The sequence below is a fragment of the Oncorhynchus keta genome, chromosome 11, assembly GCF_023373465.1.
Source record: "Oncorhynchus keta strain PuntledgeMale-10-30-2019 chromosome 11, Oket_V2, whole genome shotgun sequence".
Classification (NCBI taxonomy): domain Eukaryota; kingdom Metazoa; phylum Chordata; class Actinopteri; order Salmoniformes; family Salmonidae; genus Oncorhynchus; species Oncorhynchus keta.
In genome coordinates this window covers 30,840,148-30,860,827 of record NC_068431.1, presented here as the reverse complement: position 1 = coordinate 30,860,827, position 20,680 = coordinate 30,840,148, and the positions used below count along the sequence as shown (strand labels likewise).

At 40.7% G+C, this 20,680-nt stretch overlaps 1 long non-coding RNA gene across 1 annotated transcript in view; it reads right to left on the bottom strand.

Annotated features, from left to right (window-relative positions):
* Positions 1-20,680, bottom strand: part of LOC118390708 (uncharacterized) — a 36,898-nt gene that overhangs the window by 3,834 nt on the left and 12,384 nt on the right. The window contains exons 2-7 of the long non-coding RNA XR_004826980.2: positions 8,322-8,402; positions 6,360-6,436; positions 6,109-6,240; positions 3,233-3,291; positions 2,076-2,169; positions 1,045-1,107 (exon numbers count right to left, since the gene is read on the bottom strand). This is a non-coding gene — a long non-coding RNA (uncharacterized LOC118390708). The remainder of the gene's footprint in view (positions 1-1,044; positions 1,108-2,075; positions 2,170-3,232; positions 3,292-6,108; positions 6,241-6,359; positions 6,437-8,321; positions 8,403-20,680) is intronic.

The following is a 20,680-nucleotide window of genomic DNA, read 5'->3' as shown; positions in this document are numbered from 1 at the left end:
CTTCCTCTCAGTCCCGAGCTGCCCCTCAGTCCCGAGCTGCCCCTCAGTCCCGAGCTGCCCCTCAGTTCAGTGGGGTTCTGGGTGAGGACTATTAGGCCATGGTCGGCGGCGAGGGTGGATTATCCCAGGACGCGAAGTGGAGGACCTAGGACATTAATGGAGTGGGGTCCACGTCCCGAGCCGGAACCGCCACCATGGACAGACGCCCACCCGGACCCTTTTGAGGTGCGTCCGGGAGTCCGCACCTTGGGGGGGGTTCTGTCACGCCTTGGTCATAGTATTTTGTGTTTTCGTTAATTATTTGGTCAGGCCAGGGTGTGACATGGGTTTATGTTGTTGTATTTCGTATTGGGGTTTTTGTATTATTGGGATTGCGGCTGAGTAGGGGTGTTGTATGGGCTTGGCTGCCTGAGGCGGTTCTCAATCAGAGTCAGGTGATTCTCGTTGTCTCTGATTCGGAACCGTATTTAGGTAGCCTGAGTTTCGCTTTGTATTTCGTGGGTGATTGTTCCTGTCTCTGTGTAGTTTCACCAGATAGGCTGTAATTAGGTTTCACGTTCCCTTTGTTGTTTTTGTATTTGTATAGTTATTTCATGCGTCACTTTTTTCATTAAAGTCATGAGTAACCACCACGCTGCATTTCGGTCCGACTCTCTTTCGACAAACGAAAAACGCCGTTACACTCTCCCATTAGTACGCCTCTTAATCTCCTCTGAACTGATGCTGTATGAACTTTTTTCACTCCTATCACTTGAATGCTTTCAAATGAGAAGTACAAATGTTTAAATCCATATTGACGGTCCTGCTTTTCTGACATGTACTGTAGCCTACAGTTTTAACCTATTCGTTAAAGGAATAACCGCAGACTCTCTGTACATTATTTGGAAATAATGGACAACAGAGTAGAGACGACACACCATATGTTTTAGGTATTAAAGGCACTGCAACAGACTAACGTCCTGTCCAGGCTGCCTCACGCTACAGAAACAGGAGATAGGCTGCCTTTTTATCTAGATAATTGATTGGGTAGAGCCATCTACATACCTGCACTCCTCTCTGCATCCTCTGCCAGCAGAATCATCTCCTGCTCCTCTGGGCTTGTGTTCTCTGCAATTAAAACATGTCTTTGGTCACCAGTAAATCAGGGATTTTTATTATAACTGGTCTCGGGGATGTTTGAGCATGTTGTTCCAACCCAGCAGTAACACATTAATAAGCCAATCAAGGGCTTGATACTTAGTTGATACTAAGCTTGTCTGGTGTTTTAGTGGCAGTGATTAGCTAGAATTAAAGGGCACACACACACTAACCTTACGAACTCTCTCTCCAACGCTCCCCTGTACCTCTCTCTGTGACAGTCCTGGCATATCATACCTAGCTAGCTAGTTAGCTGTATGTCCTAGTTAGCTAGATAGCTAAAATATTAATGAATAAGGGGCAAGAGCTACCGTATAGTTCAGCAATAAAATGCAAGAACACAAAACTGTCTCCTAGATTCGCTAGTCACTACCTCGCAGCTAAATTAGCTAACGTTATCTAACGTAGCTAGTGATAGTTAATCTCTTGAGTAACATTAACCTTAGCTTACCATTCATTAGCTTATCATTCATTTTTACAATGAATAATAATGCTGTGCAGTGATTGGCTTGAATGTGCAATGACCCAGGGTAGCTTAAAGCGACAGCTACCCTGGGTACGCTCTGACTTGACCATCAACCGTGGAACCCATTATGCCATCATTGACTTGAATGGGGACGGCCGTTCTATTAATTATATTTCTGGAACTGGAAACACGTTGTTTTTATTGAAATAAGGGGTGAATATATATATAATATATATATATACATATATTGTAAGACTAATTGGAAGCGCATTAGCACAAAATACCAATGGGGAATACATTTTTAGCATTTAAAGGAAATAATTTCTGACTCTGCCTGGCCTGTCCCTGGGAGGTTGAAGAGAGAAAATGAAAGAGTGTGAGAGGGAAAGAGACAGATAGATTGAGCCTGCTTATGAATGGTGGAGCAGCACTGTAAGACAATAAATGTGTGGAGGGAGCATTATCTGTTTACCTTTGGGTGGAGTGATTGAACCGGGGTCTGCCCCAGAGACCTGACATATTGCTGATCATCTTGGTGCACTGGCTCGCTCTCTCCTCTGTCTCTGCTATCCTCCAAAATACAGTACAAGGTTTTCAATGAGATTGTCATGGGGTATTACAGATGCAGCAACATTGTGCGAGTTTGTGTTCGTTTGTGTGTATATTTTGTTTGCGGCATGATGCACACTTTTGGAGTACATAGGCCTAAATTCTATTGATGTAGAAGGTTTTTATCTATTGTGCATTTCAGAAGTGCACTGGATTTTCAAACATTATGTTCTGGATGGAGGTAGTTGACACATGATTTCAAAATTGAGAGTTACGTTGGCAGTCCTGTTGCATGCACTGGATGCAGTACTGAACAGGTCATGCCACTGGAATGCTATAAAAAAAACATCCAGGGACACTGCTCAGCACATCAAACTCGCTGTCTGTAACAATATCATTTTGGACTTACAGTACAGCACAACTTCTCAGTGACAGCAGCGCACAGGTCATGACTGCTCTAAGTTATATATACTGATCCAATCTGCATGGCACTTATATAATGAAGCAATCAGTCTGAAGGTAGGGGATGTTAATCCTCCCTGGCGGCTGACCTTTTTACAGCTATGTTCAGCTGTCTGATAGAGGGACAGGACTAAGTGACACTGACAATTGTAAATGGTGAGCCTTATTCGGACGTGATTAGTCAAACAAATCTCACCGGCGGTCCACCAAAGGTTATTTGGACTCTGACTGTGCTGTCAAGTAGGTAGTGAGAAGGGAACAGGGATGGGGATCCAGTGACAGGGTCAAAATGAAATGGCTCTGACAGGCCCTTTGTCTGTCGACTGTCCTGGTCTATTGAACTTGCAGGTGAAGTAGCGTTCACCCATGGGACATTATTCATTAGGGCCCTGATTCAGACATAGGATATGTACGTCTTTCCTACACACACCTTTCCTACGCACTTCTTAGTAGTTTGGTATTCAGACTTAACTTATGCAGGCGCACAATTGGTTTTACAGGCGTGGTTCCATTGCGCACGCTGAATACATTTAATTAAACAGCTGAAAACCTTTCCACTTGATGGCCAACAGATTTTCTCATGGAGTTTTCATTCAATAGGGTTTTCAGCACACTTACCTTAAACCATCCTTTTGAATACGGTGTACCTTTTAATTGGAATTTTGTCGACAGGCTCACTAGAATACATAGAGAGAACGGGGTCAGAATATAGGGATCAGTAAAAGAAAGCCATCAAAATATATGCACATTCATCTGTTTCAGCACCAACTTATAGATTTAAAAATACTCTGTTAGGGTTAGGAAAGTAGGTCCCGCTTTAAATGATGTTCAGCTTATAAAGGCTTCGTAAATCCTTCATAATGCCTTCATAAGCATTTATAACCATATGTCATGCTTTATAAAGGGTTCATAAATGTGGCATAACTGTGACATAATCACCAATGTCAAATGTGATATAACCGACTAGGTCTAATATGGTATAAACAAAGATGATGATGTGCTGAAGGATGGCACACACTCTAAAGTGAAGTCATGTTCGTAACATTACAGCTATCCTCTTTCCCAGACACTTCTGCCCAAATGGACAGCCTTCGTTAGCCAATACAGAGTGTAGGGAGAATCTCCCAGCACATTACTAATTGGCTTACTTTACCAACCAATCATCTCCCACAGCACCTTCCCCCACATGTCTTGTACACCTCTGTGGTATCAGTTTGACGCCTTGGCAATAAAGATATTATGTTAGTAACGATTATTGGAATAGTTTTCCCCACAAGTGTGATAGAAATCAGCTACAGATTTTAAGGTTCTAGTCTTTCTTCTTCACAGTGAAGCCATTAGCTAGCTAGCTATGTCCTCTGCTAATTACCTACCTGTTGTTTTTCTAACTCTCTCTGGAGGCCAGGGGGAATGTTTTCCCATAGATAGCCACAAAGTCAAAATTGGCTATAATGTAAAAATTAATTAAATCAAAAATGAGCTTTTTGGTCTCAGGGTTAAGCATAAGGTTAACAGTGTGGTTAAGTTTAGGGTTGTGTTTGAAATAACATTTTAAGAAGATAAATTGTGGAAATGAGTGGGGTTTAGCCATAATTTTGACTTTGTGCCTATGTTAACTAGTGATGTTTTTGCTAGTAAAGGACATAGACTAACAACAAATACTTTACTCAGTAAGGTCATTGCCACAGAATTTTGTGGTCACTCCCACTAAGGCCAACTCTGAATGGTTGAAATCCCAGGATTATATGCGCCGTGTGGGCAATAGCCTGGGTATGACGTTACACCAAGAAACATTTACCTTGATGAAAGCAACATAAAGAAATTAAAAGTGGCTTTCTTCTGGAGCTAAGTTACATTTCCCTCAGTACACAAACATGCACATAACAATATAATGTGTCATATCGTGCGATGCTGAGCCCAGTCAGATCTTTGACACAACAATATAACCAGCCATACTGTGCAATGTTGGGCCCAGTCAGGTCTTTGACACATTCACCCACTCCCCCACTGAAAGATCAGCCACAAAATATTGTCAGCATTGTAACAGGTTGTAATCTAGACCTGGCCTCCACGGGAACAGAAGAGGAATACCTGGTGCAGTAGTCTCAGGTAGGACCAACACACACACACACTAACACCACTGTCTGCAGCAGAATTCTATGGTACTTTATTTTATTGTCAGACATTTTAACCATTAATCCTAGTTAGTGCTAGTTTGACCACCAGGGGGCATCTTTGAGAAGCATTTGATCTTCTTCAATATTGGCATTACTATAGAATTTAAACCTTTTTTGTAAGAACATAGTATATGGGATTGATTTTAAGAAATGTTGCTTCATTAAATAGATTCATATTTTGGTGTTTCTATTGCAAGAAAAACAAAACCCTTAGGAGGATTTCTGTTAAGATGGAACGAAAATGATGGCACTGTACAATGTGACGGTCGGGAGTAGGCTAAAGTACTAAGAACATAACATTTCCACACCCTAATTGTAATCTAACCAATACCAAACGGAGATTCAGTTAAAATAAAAATCTCATTAATTTATGAAGACCAGTCCCCATGCTTGTCTCAGAGCAGCGCAAAACGATGCTGAAATAGTTATTGCTTCTAACTTCAATATGCTTTTTAAATAAATAAGACTTTGTCACGGCTACATGGTGTCCAGGTCAGGATAACCAAACAATGTCTTTATTAAAGATTATTAGAAAGAATGTTGGTACTTATTTATTTTGATCCAAAGCCATGAATGAGTGAATCACTCAGCTTCATGTAAGTGCTGGGGCTATATGACTGTGCCATCAACTTGATTAAACATAACGATATTTATTTTGTTTAAAAAAAAATGAATGTGAGCGATTGTAATCTGAAAAAAGGACAAAATAATATTTGTGAAGGTCAAAACATGTATTTATAATTTTAGAGGGAGAGAAACGCTGGGCTAATTGAGCGCCGCCCTAAGGGACTCCCAATCACGGTCGGATGTGATACATAATAATAATATTAATAATAATAATACTTTTCCCCCTTCCAAAGGTTAAAGGTTCCAATTGAATTGATACAAATGTTTTATTAAATAGGTTATTTGAGTTTAACCACAATATTTGTTATATTATTATTATTATTTATTTTTTCTGTTGGATTAAACTGAAATTGCAACCAATCACGGCCGGTTGTGATACAGCCAACCTAACTAAAAAATACATTTGACAAGAGAATTCTCTTGACGATAGAATTTGCCGCCTGCATATGTTAATTAGGCTACTGTGCAGTCTGACAATTAAACATAGCCTATAGTACATACTGTAGTAAACATGTTAAATAATTCCTTACGTAAGGGAAAACGGGCCATGTCCAGACTTTCTTGTTGACCTCAAGTACTCATTAACTCTGTCTTTAAGGCTTTTTCGAGTTGCATCGGTCATGGATAGAAATTTCCGAGACACAGTATTAATGATGAACAGCCGGAGGATCACTGGTAAGCCACATTTACCTCGGGATCCATCCCAGTTGGTATTCTGGGTCCACTCGTGGTATCTCTCTTCGGTTACACATCCTTGGAATAGCAGAACAGCATAACGGTCCGGACTTCCCTTGCTGTGCATGGTGAGCAGTTGGTCAACTTCTGTTGTCGGAAGAGGAATGAAAATGTCAGGGTAAACCTTTATTTATTTATTGATATTATGACACACATTGATAGGCCATATACATTATTTTAAAGAAAATGCACTGAAACCAAAATACCTTTAGTTTTGGTTCTCCTCTCAGCAGCGTCTCATTTACGGTCCTAACTCTAAAACGAGTAGCACCATAGAAAGAACCTGGTTTGATGAAAACTATGTCAATTTCGTCTGTTCTCTTTGGTCGCAATGTCATTAAAAAAGAATAGCTTCACATTTTTACATTGTATTCCATTTCCAGCGTGACATTTCAAACCATCGACTCACTGATGAACGAAGATGATGAGCGATCGGCAAAGGCCATGTGTAATCTGCTGGCATCACTGTACAACATCAACATCGCTCTAATCACAGTCAGAAGACAGTTGAAGAAACAATGCGCTGACTTATGGAAAGGCTCGGTAAGACATGTTATATATATTTTTTTTGGGGGGGGGGTTTCAGAACATTAACCATGTGTGATCGTTTGTTTTGTACTATTCTGTAATTTCGACCCGATGACTCGTCTGACAAAACAACGACCTTCGCGTCATGCAGGCCCAGGCATGGATCAAAGCTGCGGTTTTTTGATGGTAAGTTTGGCTATTTACAAAGCAAAGGGTACATAAAATATTGTAGCCTACACCTCACGGACTGCTGTGTTCCACAATAAATCACTGTTGCCTCCTTTTTCAGGTATCATGGCTCGAGATTTCTTTGAGGAAGAAATCATCAAGAGATATGCTGGACCCTATGTCAGAGAGGTGTTTCTGGGACCACATCGTTTCTTTCAAGGTAGGATTATAGCAATATTTTGTTATGTTTAGGCCTATTTATATGTATATTTCTAATATTGTACCGAATATTGGCTGTTAGGCTAAATGTATTTTTTTCTTCTCCAAATGCAGACAATGACCCAAAATACACTTCCGCCCGGATTTGCATTGCAAATGAGGGCATAAACTGGGTCAAGATTCCAGCAGAGAAAGTAGACCTTAATGTAGTAAAATAAAGGTTAAATAAAAAATAAATAAATAAAATACCTACAACGCCTACGGTAGACCTACACTCTTTAAAATAAAATCTCTACATGTAGGTCTCCTGAGTTAAACCCGATCAAACTTGTTTGGCATCAACTGAAAACATGAATCCGTAACTCTGCCAAGCCTACAAGCAAAGATGAACTGGTCAAGTAGGAATGTGTTCAAACCTACAATAGCCGGGCTATAAAGAGTCTATTGTCCTGCCAGTACTGTAGAGCTACACCTGCCACAGTACTACAGTATACTGTTTTCAAACTTTCACCAGCTGTCGATCACTACTGTAAATAAAAACACAGGATCTTGTTTACATCCTTTATTGTAACCACAATGTCACAAATCATTTGTATATCTACCTTTCCAATTACTTTTAATGTTTGGGATTTACAAATGTGCTCTTTTCATGTCATTTTTCGTTAAATCCATTTAGGATTAAGTACAACTTTTGACTGACGCCTTTAGTGAGAGGTCTAATGCTTTAATATTTAATCAAATCTGACCTTGAATTCATATCTAAGGGGCATTTTTCACGGCATTATTAGTTGCATTGTTGTCGTTTGAACGTGTAGACAGGCACGAAGAACAGTGATATTGTTTCCCTAGTCAGTGTTTCTGTAGCCAGTAGATAAAGCTCGAAAACTGCAAGGCAATCCCATTGTGCACCACTTGGGCACCACTCGCCATGACCAATATGACAAATATATATTGTCCTGATAGAAATTTTCACAGCCTGCTACGCTTGTGAAAACAGGGGTAATAATATATCTGAGAATATCTAAGGGGCCTAATATAATTCTAAATAAATTAATAATAATAAAAATAGCTTTGTTTTAAAAAATAGCGATATTTTGGAGATTATTTTGTTTTCAAATAATGTAAAGTTGAGCGAGAAAAAGGCCATTCTTGAACATGGAGTGAAACATTGTTACTAATTTGTAAATAAAGACAGTTTGTTATTTAGAATGATTTATTTCTGTTTTTAGAGGGAGAGAAATCAAAAGCCTTACCATCACTTCATGGGTCTCCGGGTATTGAACCAGAATCTGTAGCAACAATGCAGTGTCTTAGACTGCTGCGCCACTCAGGTGCTGTAAAACATGACCGGTCAGGGGTAGGCTACAGTACCACAGTAAGAGCAAAATAATCATTTTCAAAATAAACATTTTCACACCCTAATTGTAGTCTATGTTTCTCTTAGAATAAAATCCTTAGTAATACTGACCAGTACGAACAAAAAAATAAGTGTATTTTTAGAGACACAGTAGCGTCTTGGGACCCAAAAGCCTAATCAGTGCTCTACCTCCCCCTTGCGCTGGTCTGGAGCAAAGAAGTAGAGTCGCAGGGTACGGTACTAAACCACAAATTGCTGAGCAACCACTGTACATATATTTGACCTTAAATCGCTGAAAAAAGACATATTTGAAACCAGTCATAGGGCAGCAAGCTGAAGCGTAACAATGTATCAATTTTCCCATAGTAAAGTTTATGAAATGCTGTGCTATTATGCAGAATTTAATGGTGCTACACAGAATTTGTAGTTGTGGGGGATTTTTGCATTGTAAATTCAGAAAATGTACATCATATATCTGGTGCTAATAGTAGAATGATAGTGTTTCACAGTACTACTTACCCGCCCGTGTTGTGATTGGCTGTGATATTCGACTTTTGATATCTCACACCGGAGCAGCATCTGTTGCCAAACTGGGGAAGCTGTTCTGACTTTTTGGCTGTGTTATCTAGTGAAAATCACTCGTTCTTGGCGACTAAAATTCACTGTTAGCTCAATTTCAGTTTATGTGAGAAAACAAGCGCTGAATAGGCCCTACAGAAGAATTGCACAGCTATTTATAGCCTACTTCACTGTGGAAAAGGGGCCGCAATACATGTCATGATGATATGATTTTCAGTTTGCTTCCATATGTCTGATTTCACATTAATCTCCAGGGATCATAAAGATAAACAATCTAAAACAATTGCAATGTGTATTTACAATCCCCTTCTCCAAATGGATTACTAATTTACTCTTATCAATAGCGCTTAGCAATTTATAAATTACAGTGCATGAATGTTGAAAAAATGAAGTAGATGCTTTTCTACTTGGAACTGGCAGGTTCGCGCGACCTTATTCATGGTTTCCTCTTGCGTAAAGGTGGTGGAATTATGAGGGAATGAGGTCAACGTCAGAATACCTTAATTTCTTAGATCTCCACCCCAACGAATAGCTGGTGAATATCACGCTGTTCTCATGCATAAGTTCAAGGTCAGAATATGTATAGAGAAAAGTGGATTAAAAGGGAATTAAGTTTCATTTACTCGTGCTTAACTCGGTTCAGAATCCCCCCCAATGAATTTAGGACTTGGCCCGAGATGTGTTAGTTGATTCAATGTTATAATCAAATTCGTCATCACAATACAGCATTTTTCATTAGGCTCCATGAATTTGTGAGGTATACACTGTCATGACTCCAAGAGATCAGGTTACAGTGGATCAGCCCTACTGTACAGAGCTCTCTCTCCCGCAGAGGGGGAGAGGGATTGATGTGGAGTTTTTATGACACCTCACGTCGATCGTAAACCATTTGGCAGCAAACGAGTCCTTTGGGGCCTAGTTTGGGTGATCGGACTGTCTGTGTGCCTTATGAAGAGTTAACTTCCTGAGAGTAGGGGTCAGTATTTTCGTTTTTGGCTAAAAAGAACATACCCATATGAAACTGCCTATTTCTCAGGCACAGAAACTAGAATATGCATATAGTTGTCAGATTAGGATAGAAAACACTCTAAAGTTTCCAAAACTGTCAGAATATTGTCTGTGAGTATAACAGAACTGAGATTGCAGGTGAAAACCTGAGGAAAATCCAACAAGGAAGTGCTGTTTTTCCTGGAAGCTCTCTGTTCCATTGGATGCCTTGCCTCCATTTAAAGGGATATCAACCAGATTCCTTTTCCTATGGCTTCATCAAGCTGTGAATAGGCTTTAGACATAGTTTCAGGCTTTTATTTGGAAAAATAAGCGAGAAAGAACCCATCGTGTCAGTGGATGGCGGTGTGCCAGCAGAGTTTTTCATGCGCAACAGCCATTTTCTCTCTCTCGCCTATGGAAGAAGCTCCATTCCGGTTGACATATTATCGATTATATAATGTTAAAGCAACCTGAGGATTGATTATAAAAAAAACATTTCACATCTTTCTACGCACTTTACGGATACTATTTGGAATTTGTCTGCGATGTCGTGACCGCTCGAGCCTGTGGATTTCTGAACATAATGCGCCAAACAAATGGAGGTATTTTGGATATAAAAATAATCTTTATGGAACAAAAGGAACATTTATTGTGTAACTGGGAGTCGCGTGAGTGCAAACATCCGAAGATCATCAATGGTAAGCGATTTAATTGATTGCTTTTCTGACTTTCATTACCAATCTACTTGGCTGCTAGCTGTTTGTAATATTTTGACTACTGAGAGAGATGTTCTTACATAAACGCTTGTTATGCTTTCGCCGAAAAGCTGTATTGAAATCTGACATGCCAGGTGGATTAACAACAAGCTAAGCTGTGTTTTGCTATATTGCACTTGTGATTTCATGCAAATTAAATATTTCTAGTAATTTCATTTGAATTTGACGCTCTGCAATTCAGCTGATATTGATAAAAATGATCCTGCTAACGGGATGGGTGGGTCAAGGAGTTAACAGCCCAAAACTACATCATCAAACAAAGAACGATTTGTCACGACCCCACAAATGCGAAACGAGGTTGAAGACAAAGCAACCTCTTAACCTCTAGCGACGAGCAATCCCGTATCCAGGAGCGTAATCATAGCCTCAAGCGCATTACCATAACGCAACGTTTCCTATTTATGAAAATCACAAATGAAATTAAATAAATATATTCAAACACAAGCTTAGCCTTTTGTTAACAACTCTGTCATCTCAGATTTTCAAAATATGCGTTACAGACAACGCTAGACAAGCATTTGTAAGTTTAGCATGGCATAATGCTATGCTAGGCTGTGCTGGCAGCAGGCAACATTTTCACAAAATAAGAAAAGCAACCAAATTAAATCATTTACCTTTGAAGAACTTCAGATGCTTTCACTCAGGAGACTCCCAGTTAGATAGCAAATGTTCCTTTTTTCCAAAAATAATATTTTTGTAGGTGAAAAACATCACATTTGTTCATCCTGCTTGGCTGAGAAATCGACAGAAAAATACTTAAACTATAACGCATTAGCATAACGCAACTTTTTCTATTAATGAAAATCGCAAATGAAATGAAATAAATATATTGGAACACAAGCTTAGCCTTTTGTTAATAACACTGTCATCTCAGATTTTCAAAATATGCTTTTCAACCAAAGCTACACAAGCATTTGTGTAAGAGTATGATAGCATTAAGCCTAGCATTCAGCAGGCAACATTTTCACAAAAACAAGAAAATCAGTCGTGACAGTTGGTTTCTCATCAGAAGCAAACGGAAAAAAATACTGCAGCTGGAGATAACGCAATAATTGCAACGGAGGACACCAAGCAACCACCTGGTAGATGTAGTTTCTTATGGTCAATCTTCCAATGATATGCCTACAAATACGTCACAATGTTGTCGACACCTTGGGGAAGCGACAGAAAGCCTAAGCTCATTTGTGGCCCATTCACAGCCATATAAGGAAGGAGTCATTGGCATGAGGCGGTTTCAAAAAATGCGGCACTTCCTGATTGGATTTTTGTCTGGGTTTCGACTGCAACATCAGTTCTGTGGCACTCACAGACACTATCTTTGCAGTTTTGGAAACGTCAGAGTGGTTTCTTTCCAAAGCTGTCAATTATATGCATAGTCGAGCATCTTTTTGTGACAAAATATCTTGTTTAAAAACTAAACGTTTTTCATCCCAAAATTTAAATAGCGCCCCCTATATCCAAGAAGTTAACAATCAATGCTACAGTTGAGAAGCTGTTCTAAGTACTGTATCTAAGAAGGTGAATTTAAGCAGGACCATCAGGTTACTCTCTTCAAGTCATCGTTTGTCTACACTGCTTTCATCCCCATGCTGGGATAATCTACATGGCTGATTAGCCATCCTCAGACGACCACTCTTCCAGAACGAGTACAAGGAAACGGACAACTAAGAGAAAGGACATTGTTACATCTTGTGGACAATCAGAGACTTACACCCGAGAACGAAGGAGACAGCCCTCCAAAGATCAAGGCCTCCGTCGAACCTTTCTCACTAAGTGGAACTCAGCCCAACAGAGATAACCCACAGAGATACCCAAACGAATACCTTCAACACGTAAATACATGCATTGCACTTCTCCCCATAAGAGCGGCAGTTAGGGCTAGTTATTAGGGCTACTATAAGTATAGTTTTCAAATGTGTCCAAGTGTTGCTTTTCTCTCTTGTTCTCTCTCTCTCTTTAAATCTCCATCTTGTCTAACACGTGTCATATTGTGTTGGGACCTGTTGTCATTGTATTAAGTTCTAATCAATAACCTATACCGTGTGTGTGTCTGTATATTATGCTATCATTTAGGTTGTTAGTAAATAAATAATCAAATACATTTGTGTGGTACGGAATGATTAGTGAGACCTGGGTGTGTGCAGATATATGGAGTCTACAACATTTAGAATGAGACTGATATGAGGAAATGATAATTGATGACTGGTATGATACAGTATCTATATTCCTGAGTTAATTGGGGAAATGGTAACTCATTATCCTGTCTAGGACTGGGGTTCCGGTAGCGGAAATCTCATAAATCACATTTCTCAAAAATACAAGTATTAGGCACCATTTTAAAGATAAAATTCTCGTTAATCCAGCCACGATGTCGGATTTCAAAAATGCTTTACAGCGAAAGCTCCACAAACGATTATGTTAGGTCACCACCAAGTCACAGAAAAACACAGCCATTTTTCTAGCCAAAGAGAGGAGTCACAAAAAGCACAAATAGAGATCAAATTAACCTCTTCAGACTCTAGGGGCAGTATTTAATTTTTGGATAAAAAGACGTGCCCGTTTTAAGCGCAATATTTTTTCACGAAAAGATGCTCGACTATGCATTGAATTGATAGCTTTGGAAAGAAAACACTGACGTTTCCAGAACTGCAAAGATTTTCACTGTGAGTGCCCTAGAACAAAAGCTTCAGGCAAAACCAAGATGTTTCTGCAACCAGGAAATGAACAGGATTTCTGAGGCTACGTTTTGCATTATCTCCTTATATGGCTGTGAATGCGACAGGAATGAGCCTACCCTTTCTATCGTTTCCCCAAGGGGTCTGGAGTATTGTGACATATTTGCAGGCATATCATTGGAAGATTGACCATATGAGACTACATTTGCCAAGTGTCCGCACGGTGTCCTGCGTGGAAATTGGTGCGCAAAACTCAGCTGCTGGTATTCTTCCATGGGATTCTGAGAAAAACCATGCTTCCACGAACGGCATATCGATGAAGAGATATTTGACAAAACACCTTGAGGATTGATTCAAACAACGTTTGCCATGTTTCGGTCGATATTATGGAGTTAATTCAGAAAAAAGTTCGACGTTTAGGTGACTGAATTTTCGGTTCGTTTCGGTAGCCAAATGTGTAGTAACAAAACGGAGCGATTTGTCCTACACAAAGAATCTTTCAGGAAAAACTGGACATTACATTTACATTTAAGTCATTTACATCTGCTATGTAACTGAGAGTCTTCTCATTGAAACATCTGAAGTTCTTCAAAGGTAAATTATTTTATTTGATTCCTTTGCTGGTTTTTGTGAATATGTTGCGTGCTAAATGCTACGCTAAATCCTAAGCTAGCCATCAACAGTCTTACACAAATGATTGATTTTCTATGGTTCAAAAGCATATTTTGAAAATCTGAGATGACAGTGTTGTTAAGAAAAGGCTAAGCTTGAGAGCAGGCATATTTATTTAATTTCATTTGCGAATTTTAGAAATCGTTAACGTTGCGTTATGGTAATGAGCTTGAGGCTGCGCAAGAGGTTAATTATTAACTTTTGATGATCTTCATCAGATGACACTCATAGGACTTCATGTTACACAAATGTATATTTTGTTCGATAAAGTGCATATTTATATCCAAAATTCTCAGTATACATTGACACGTTACTTCAGTAGTTCTAAAACATGCAGTGATTTTACAGAGAGCCACATCAATTCACAGAAATACTCATTATAAATGTTGATGAAAATTCAAGTGTTATGCATGGACCTTTAGATACACTTCTTGTTAAAAGTTCTTTGGGATAGGGTGTACCATTTTCACTGTTAGATGAAAAACGTGCCCAGCGTAAACTCTGAAGTTTCTAAAACTGTTTGAATGATGTCTGTGAGTAAAACAGAACTCATATGGCAAGCAAAAATCTGAGGTTTGTAGTTTTTGAACTCAGCCCCTATCGAATACACAGTGGAATATGGGTCATTTTGCACTTCCTAAGGCTTACACTACCTTTCAAACGTCTTTAGAACGTTGTTTCAGGCGTATACTGTGAAGGGGGGCCGAATGAGAGGGGATTGAGTCAGAGGTCTGGTAGCTGCTCGATCTCAGTCACGCGCATTCACATGAGAAGTAGCTCTAGTGCTTTTCTACAGACAATGGAATTCTCCGTTTGGAACATTATTGAATATTGATGATAAAAACATCCTAAAGATTGATTCTATACTTAGTTTGACAAGTTTCTACGACCTGTAATATAACTTTTTGAACTTTTCGTCCGACATTCGGCTGGACTTGAGTGCGCGTTTAGATTTGTTTACCAAATGCCCAAATGAAGCTATTTGGACATAAATGATGGACTTTATCGAACAAATCAAACGTTTATTGGGGAACTAGTATTCCTGGGAGTGCATTCTGATGAAGATCATCAAAGGTAAGTGAATATTTAGAATGCTATTTCTGACTAATGTTGACTACACAATATGGCGGATATCTTTTTGGTTACTTTGTTGTCTGAACGCTGTACTCAGATTATTGCATGGTTTGCTTTTTCCGTAAAGTTTTTTTGAAATCTGACACAGCGGTTGCATTAAACAAACTTTTCCCATGGTGCCCCAAATTCCTAGAGTTAATTGTTACATTATTAATTTAGTCAAGTAAAAATTAAATGTAGTAGTTAATTAATCAATAAATAGCAGTCATCACATGAATGATAGCCAAGTCACAACAACACTATTAATGATTTATACTAAACTTTTGGAGTGGCAGAAATATTTTATCAACATGCATCTCACATTTCCTCTCCTATTCAAAACAAGGCCTTTCCCCCTCTCTGACTCAATGTATTCTGACCCCACTCCACTTTTCTAAGGGTAGACATTCAAGATTATGGGCATATCAGTTTTTGAAAGCCCCATCTCGAAAAAATGTATATAACCAAGCAAGGGCGCTGTCTGACCTTCAGCTCTCAAGGTAATGAGAATGAAGTACAAGTAAACAACTTTTTGTGTTTTCTTACCTGAGAAGACACTCCTCCGTTTGGCTTGAGAGGTAGAGGAATGTAAATTATTCCAGTGCACCTCTCCTCCGCTCATTACCACTGCTCTCTTAGAGAAGCCTGTACCACTCCAGCAGTCCCAAACCGCACTTAGCATAGATTTAAAAAGATGAGATCTCTCAAAGTGGAGGATTTATATTAAGCTTTCCTCCAGGGTGTGGGAGCTGCAGGAGCTGCTTTAGAGCAAAAACACACAGAGGTGAGCTCACCGGATTGGGCTGCCTAGGGAGTTTCGCTGAGTGCTGTCACATCTGTTTACTGATTAGCGCCATGGTGCGGCCCGATGCCATTTACCACACAATGAGGCAATGAGAATCATCCCTACCAATACTTATCAAGGTGGCAGGAATGAATTGAAGAGCTGCTCTCCAGGAGGTGCTCGTCGACACTTGTTTGTGTAATGGATTGAGGCTTCTCAGTCAAATCAAATGCAATTGTCGTGCTGCAGCATTCCTCTTCTTCCTAAACAAACCATTTGTCCAACTAGCTGCATCAAGACGATCCTGTGACAGTGTCCTTCAGAGGTTTAGATTGTCATTGTCTTGTCCGTTTTGCAAGAATGATAATTGCAATGTGGTTTTGAGATAGCTTCGGTGCCTGGAGTAATTTCCTGCCTATGGAGCAATTAATGAGACATCTACCCTAAACTCTTGCAATGTTTTCTTTCTCCCATATTTCTCCCTTTCTACCAGCTCAACAGTGATTGACTGCAGGCCGTAACTGTAGAGACACAATCGGGGCTTCGCTGTATGGTATATGCCACACTTGAAGTGCTCAGATTGTGGTTTGCTCATCGCTGTCAAGCTAAGTCCATTTTAATTTTCATTGCACTCCTTAAATGGCAAGGCATGGAATCTCTCCAGGCAGTAGCATCATCCTCCTTGCCTTTCCTCAGATTGAATTGCCCATCTTATTGTGGCTACATGCTTCATCTCGAAGGAAAGAGTATTCAGCACTTAAGGATTCCAGCTGGTATCTAGCAGAGTGCTGATGTCTATTACCTAAAATCATTCCTTTGTATATTTTTGTTTAGGATAATCACTTAGTTTACCTCAACTTTCCCAGCACACTCCTTTTTTGCATCATTAAATATTGGCATATGGTGATACCTCATCGTATTAATTAACTTTTTTAATTTTGATTCAGTTGTTACTATAAGCACGTCAATACGCTGGATCAATGCACGCATCATTTCCTTAATCAAAATGCATGGTGCACGGCACGTTGTAAAAGATAAGCACATTTTAGCTCTGAGACGTAATATGCCAAATAAGCGTTTCCTTTTAGACCACACACACATTATCGAGTTGAAAGATCATACAATTTTTAAAAAATCACCAGGGTATTTGCATTGCTGTTTATCAAAGAGACTTAATGTACTGTATGTCAGTTTAAGTTGTTGTTAGTAGCATGTTAAAACACTGTTTATAAGACATAAAAATACATTTTTTTTTTAAAAGGTGCTAATGCATATGAAATGTGGTCCACTTTTCAGGACGGTACATTCAACTGAATGGTCAAAAATAAAATTATTCTGATGTAAATTAATAAAATGGAGGAAAGACTTCCATTCACACATTCCCCTTCAGTAACTCTACATGTAACTTACTACACTCAGTCTGGAGCAACAATGCCACAATCCTGTCTTCAAAGTGGCAGTGTGGTAAGAGCCTGCTAATCTAATATCCCCCATGGTCTTGAACCTTATAACCATTGAGGTCATATATGGATAATGGCCTTGCTCTCCTCCCCCTTATTTACTCCACGGCGTCTGTCAGCGTTATGGTGATGTATTTTTTATTTACAGGCACTAGAAAGAGCCTTCAGGCAACTTTTTTATTATTTACTCCCACCACATTTCATTCCCAAGACACAGAGAATGTCCAGAGCCTCCCTCAATAATTAACTTAGTTCCACTTTTCAATCTCAAATCCAACAAGGTTTCATTTATCTGCAGTGTCATTTTTCATCTCCATGTTAACATGTCCTTAGCCTTATTTGACTGCGTGGTTACTCTGCTTAACCACTCTCTGCTAATTGAAACGAATGCTTTAGTTGCTCTTCAGGAAAATTACCAGCTGTCACAGAATGGGAACAACTGCTCACCCCATATGTGTTTTCATTATTCTCAAATCTAAAACCTGATTAGGTCCAGCACTACTATATATAGTGTGTGTGTGTGTGCGTGTGTGTGTGTGCTTGCAAGAGTGTGTGTGTGTGTGTGTGTGAGAGTTTGCATGGTCTAGCACCACACCAGCGTTTGAAGCAGGATGCTGACAGGAGAGGACAGGGTAAGTTTGACTTGGCTCAGAGAGAGCAACTGTCGGTATATTGTACAATGTCCTTTGTCACGAGAGACACACATTGTTAATATCACAATTCACTGACAGAGCTGTCTGTCTCGGAGCTCAAAGCATGGCAGTGTACTGTACCAGACAAGACAGGACACCCATCTTGTACATAACTTTCAGGAGATAAGACCACATGTTTACCCTAAATTATTTATTTATTGCATATATTTATTTCCTATATATACACACCGAACAAAAATATAAAATGCAACATCTAACAATGTCAATGATTTTACTGAGTTACAGTTTATATAAGGAAATCAGTCAATTATTAGGCCCTAGTCTATGGATTTCACATGACTGGGCATGGACGCAGTCATGTGGAAGGGTGGGCATGAGGGGGGTGGGCCTGGGAGGGTATAGGCCCACCCACTGGGAAGCCATGACCTGCCAATCATAACATTTTTTTCCCAACAAAAGGGGTTTGTTAGAGACATAAATTCTTCTGAGTTTTATCAGCTGTCTCAGACGATCCTGCAGGTGAAGAAGCCAGATGTGGAGGTCCTGGGCTGGCAAGGTTACAAGTGGTCTGCAGTTGTTAGGCTGGTTGGGTGTACTACCATATTCCCTAAAACAACATTGAGGCTTATGGTAGAGAAATTAACATTCAATTATCTGGCAACATCTCTGGTGGACATTCCTGCAGTCAGCATACCAATTGCAAGCTTCCTCAAAACTTGAGACATCTGTGGCATTGGGTTATGTGAAAAAAAGCACATTTTAGAGTGCCATTTTATTGTCCCTAGCACAAGGTGCACCTGTCTAATGATCATGCTGTTTAATCAGTTGCTTGATATGCCACACCTGTCAGGAGAAAACTCTTGGTCATGATTACAGACACCTGTGTCTTTTGACACTACGTAAATGAGTCATCCCGCAGTGTTTGTGATTATACCCTGATGAAGACAACTTGGCTGTCGAAACGTTGGTAATAAAAGTTTTGCATCTGAGCTCCTAGAGTGTGCGGCTCACAAATAGACCTCTACCTGGCCACTGTCCACCCGGCTCCATCGGGCCGTGAGAGGGTGGCCACCCTCGTCTCGTCCCTTACCGGGAAATCCCTGGAGTGGGCCAACTCCGTGTGGAGAGAGGGAGATGCGGCGTTGGACCAGTTTGAGGAGTTCACCCGCCGTTTCCAGGTGAATGCCTCTACCATTTGAGGCAGGAGACGAGGAGCGTCCAGGAGTTCGCCTTGGAGTTTAGGACCTGGACAACCTGCTGGCTACTCGCGGACATTCAGATCGGGGTCTGGTGGTTCCATCCTCCCGCACCCCCTCACCGATACCCATGGAGCTGGGAGGTCACACTGTCGGTCGGTTCCCGGGTTGGTTCCTCTGGGAATCGAGGCAGCAGGCAGGGCGCTCTGGCGTCACCCCAGGTGAGGCGGCACCATTTTCACCCAGAGCCCTCTGTTGCACATATGTTTGTGTTTGTCACTTTTCCTGAGTTTTCCCCGCATTCCCAGCATAAGGTGCTCGTCCATTCAGGCGTGGCTGGGAATTTCATTGATAGAGCGTTAGCTCTAGTTTAGGGATCCCCATTGTTCCCGTGGATGTGCCCTTCCCCGTTCATGCCTTAGATAGTTGACCATTAGGGTCAGGGTTGATTAGGGAGGTCACCGCTCCTTTGGGCATAGTGACACAGGGGGGTAATACGGAGAGAATTCGTATTTTTCTTATTGACTCTCCTGCATTTCCTGTGGTGCTGGGCCTACCCTGGTTAGCTTGTCATAACCCCACTGTTTCTTGGCCACAGAGGGCTCTCACGGTGTGGTCGCGAGAGTGCTCAGGTAGGTGTTTAGGGGTTTCCGTTGGTGCTACTATGGTGGAAAGTCCAGACCAGGTCTCCACCGTTAGCATTCCCCTTGAATATGCAGATTTGGCTCTCGCCTTCTCCAAAAAGAAGGCGACTCAATTACCACCTCATCGACGGGGCGATTGTGCGATAGATCTCCTGGTAGATTCTGCACTTCCCAGGAGTCACGTGTATCCCCTCTCACAGGCGGAGACGAAGGCTATGGAAACATGTCTCCGAATCCCTGCGTCAGGGGTACATTCGGTCCTCCACCAGCCTCCTCGAGTTTCTTTTTTGTGAAGAAGGAGGGAGGTCTGCGCCAGTGTATTGACTATCGGGGTCTGAATCAGATCACTGAGAGGTATAGTTAGCCGCTACTGCTCATAGGCACAGCGATAGAGTCAATGCACAGGGCGCGCTTCTTCACTAAACTAGATCTCAGGAGCGCTTACAACCTGATGCGTATCTGAGAGGGAGACGAGTGGAAGACGGTTTTTAGTACCACCTCAGGGCACTATGAGTACCTCGTCCTGCCGTATGGGTTGATGAATGCACCATCAGTCTTCCAAGCCTTTGTAGACAACATTTTCAAGGACTTGCACGGGCAGGGTGTGGTGGTGTATATTGATGACATTTTGATATACTCCACTACACGCGGCGAGCATGTGTCCCTTGAGTGCTTGGTCACCTGTTGGAGCATTACCTGCACGTCAAGGCTGA